Source organism: Zeus faber (assembly GCF_960531495.2).
Source record: "Zeus faber genome assembly, chromosome: 3".
NCBI lineage: Eukaryota > Metazoa > Chordata > Actinopteri > Zeiformes > Zeidae > Zeus > Zeus faber.
The window spans coordinates 18,797,961-18,801,885 of NC_137190.1; positions in this window are offsets into that span (position 1 = coordinate 18,797,961).

Here is a 3,925-nt window from a genome sequence, read left to right on the forward strand (position 1 = left end):
CACCCAGTGGCGTTGAGGACGCCTGTACGGTGCTCATCTGGTTGTTGCAGCTACCGAGGGCCGGGGAACTCTGCTCATGTTTACATGGGTTTCCATGATAACTGGATTTCTTGGCTGCACTGTTTTCCTATAGGAGACCTGTTGGTTTCCTTGCTCATTTGCTTAAAAGGTGGAAGATTTTACAGACTGCTGGACGAAACCTTCCACAAAGTTAAAGCACAACCCTCTGGATCGAGCTGGTCGTTACGAGTATTTTGCGTGTGTGTGGCTCAATGGTGGAGTCGTAGCACGGTGAAATTTGGCTATAATAATAAAATGTGCAATAATAGTAGGTGTGCATAACTCATAACAACATAGTAGTAGGTATAAGTCATTTAAGTAACATAAGTAGGACTGTTTACACCTGGCATTAAAATGTGATCTGTATCTAGATACATTATCTGGATATGGAAATATACATGTTTAATGCCACGTGTGAACGCAATCAGAATGCAGTCGGATCTGCCCGACCACCTCCGGCGCTCATTGTGATCCGATCTCAGCCAGGTGCAAACGCAATCCGAACAGTTTGCCCACATTGGTGAGAAAAAAAAGGTCCACCCAGAAGTTGAAAACATCACCTCTCTCCCACCAATCATCAGCTCTTGGGCACATCCACAGAGGGCTATTTGATGCAGAGGTATTCATGGCAGCTGCATTTGCTGCGAGAAATATTTGTTTGCGTTGCGCTTGTCTTACTGCAGACATTCATAATGTAAAATTAAATTCAAAGTAGCATCGCTTCCTGTGCCCATGTTTGTTGACAAGTCCACCAGCCGAATTTGCATTCTGCGATCCGATCACAGTGCGGGCACAATAAAAATAATAAGAATGCTTATTACAGTTTTTCTTGATTGCTAAGACACTTGTCATGAAAAATGGGGTCCACTTGATCTCCATCATCACCTAATGAGCGCAACATTATTTTCAGCAAAACAGTCCATCATTTCTCGTCACTTTCACACACAACGCAAATGCTCATCAGTTTTGCAAAACAGTAAACGCGAGTCCCTACAGAAGACACAAAACTCAGTTGAGTAAATCATAAATAACTAAATGAACACATTGGGTCACAGCTGATACAACTCCCTCTCTTGAATGTCGGCCTCTTCTGCACGTGCGCAAAACATTTTTGCACAGTTGTTCAGTCAGCTATCAGTCTCTATTCACGCGTAAAGGAATTCACCTCTGAGTGTCCATTTTCAAGAATGGACCAAGTAAGAGGCAGAGGGCAAGGACAAAGGAGAAGTAGAGGGGCCCATGGACGAAGAGGGGGGGGGGTCAAAGGGGAAGAGGGCTTAAAAAGTTATTTTCTCGCTGCATCGTGAGGGAAGACATCCAGTGTGATGTTGACGACAACATGTGGCCTGATCCACAAGAACCAATGAATGTGAATGCAAACAAGAATGTGTCGTATGAAGAATTTGTTTTGCTTTCTTTTTTCCTTTTTTTTTTTTTAAATATATTTCTTTGTTTTTGCAGTTATTTCCTAGCTTGCTGGATTTTATTTATTGAGTTTGTAAAGGATAAAGGTTTTGTAAAATAAAGCCTTTTCTTTCTGGACATTCTTATTGACATTGGTGCATTTCGCAAAAAAATAAATTGTCATTTTGGCCAACATGTAAAAGTTTTGTAGTGTGTTAATTGTTTTGAAAAAGTGAATTCTGCTGGGACAAAGCTCCACCAATGAAGAAAAACTGTAATACCAGGTGTAAATGCAAAGTATCTAGATACAGGTCACATTTTAATGCCAGGAGTAAAAAGGGCCTAAATACTTAAATAAATGGAATACAATATAGCTGCAAGCAGCAAGCGAACAGAGTACAAGTACTTTGTTACTGTATTAAAGTACTTATTTTTTCAAGTATTTATACTTTAGTATATTCCGTTACAGAAACTTTTGACTTTTATTCCACTACATTTTAAACAAATATCTACACTTTTTACTCTACTACCTTAATAGTTATATTTGTATGTATTTATCAATGACTCATGCCACCTAAATTGTGTTTGTATAAATTGTAATCAGGATAAGCATGAGTAGTCATCTGCAGAAAAAGGTAAGAGTAGGCACTTTACGCCATATTATAGGCTCTTTTATATCAGCGCACTAAATATGACCAGCACTTTCAATACCTAAAGTGGATTTGAGAGCAAGTAGTTATTTATATACTTTTACATCTTTGCATTTACCATGTGTGATATGCAAATCGGTGCGGAAATCTTTAATCTTCAAGGCCACGTGAACCTGGTAACGTTAATTAAAACTGGACAATTCCGGGTGAAATTGAAGGCCCTCTGCGTGTGTGTGTGTGTGTGTGTGTGTATGTCTGATCTTCTTGTGTTTTAAAAGCAGCTTGCATTCAGTTGTAATGTTGCAACGTAAGCACCACCTTCTGTATTTGTTATTTTCTGTTCTTCTTTCTGACCGGAGGGTCCCCCTGTACGTATTCAAACTCCAAAAATGCATCTCCGAACTCAGTTTTATGGGTGGAGGTTGTGATGTCACAAAGACATCGGGATGTTTCCGGTTTCCACAGTTACCCGGGAGCGGGGCTCTTTGGAAAAATCCTCTTATATGTTCATGTGTTTCCATGACGACTGGATTTCACACACGACATGCTCTATTTATTTGTCGTGTGGTCACCACAGTCTGTCATGTTCACTACAAAGGGCCGGGACTACTAAACAAATACTCCCCAAACTCTAGTCCTGCTGTTTGTGCCGGGTCTGAAGTAATCACAGTTGAAATTAGCAGGTAACAGTTAAAACATGTGAGATCCACTTATCATCAGATAAATCATCATCATCATAAGCAACCAAAAAAACCTTTGTTACATCAGGCCTGCAGACCCACAGGCCAACCTCAAGCCGAAGTTTAGCTTTTGAATGTAGTAAAATAAAGCCTATCTGCCAAGATATTTCCCCAAACTGTCTGCAGTTTTGTACCACTAAGACATGGCTAAATCCTTGTAACTTCAGCCATTTAATAGAAGCCACTCCCCCAGATCAAAAAAAAGCTACAACTAAAATCATTTTATCTGACTGGGCTACACCAGCGCACTTAGAACAAAGCACTGGAGGAGGTGGGAAGGCTCAAGTCTCAATTTAGTAACACCGGGCACAGTGAAACGTTGTGCTCAACATCATTCAATGCAGACCATTGGAACAGAACTTTGGTTTGATATTTCCCCATTTTTGATTAAAAAAAAACAAAAAAATAATAGATAAAAACGTTGCTGTCGGGTTTCCTCGACTGCTTAGACTAAGACAGCCAAGACCATCATCTAGGGATGTAGTATGAAAATTGCCATTCATTGCCTTTCCACCAAGAAGGCCTTTCACAGAGGATATTTTTGAGATGCATTTCTGAATTCCTAGTCAATGAACTCAAGGTCATTGTGGCGGACCATGGGGTGTGGTCAAGCTGTGGCTGCAGACGGCACCACGGCTTCCTTTCCCACGGCCGCACAGCTGCCTCGAGTCGGCCGAATCAGCGCCGCGCAGGCTTAACCACGCCCCTCGGTCTGCCACTGTGATCTTCAGAGAACAAGCCCTGAAAACGTGTTATATTTGTAAATACCAGTGTTTCCTGTCCTGTCGCTTTAAATATCAAGACATTTTACTGAACCTCATTGTCTAAGGAAACCTCAAGTGAAAATCACCTAGAAGTATACCAAGTCCCATGTTTTTACGGAAGATCCGACATGAGAAATATTACCATGTATTAACTTTCATTGTATATTAAGCTATGTGATAAAAAAAAAAACAAAAAAAAAAACTTCTTAGAAATGCAACAATACAATGTGTTTCACGTGTGCACAGATGGGAAAATCACAATCAAAATCACAACATTTAAGAATTAATTTCTTGATAGTTTTCCACA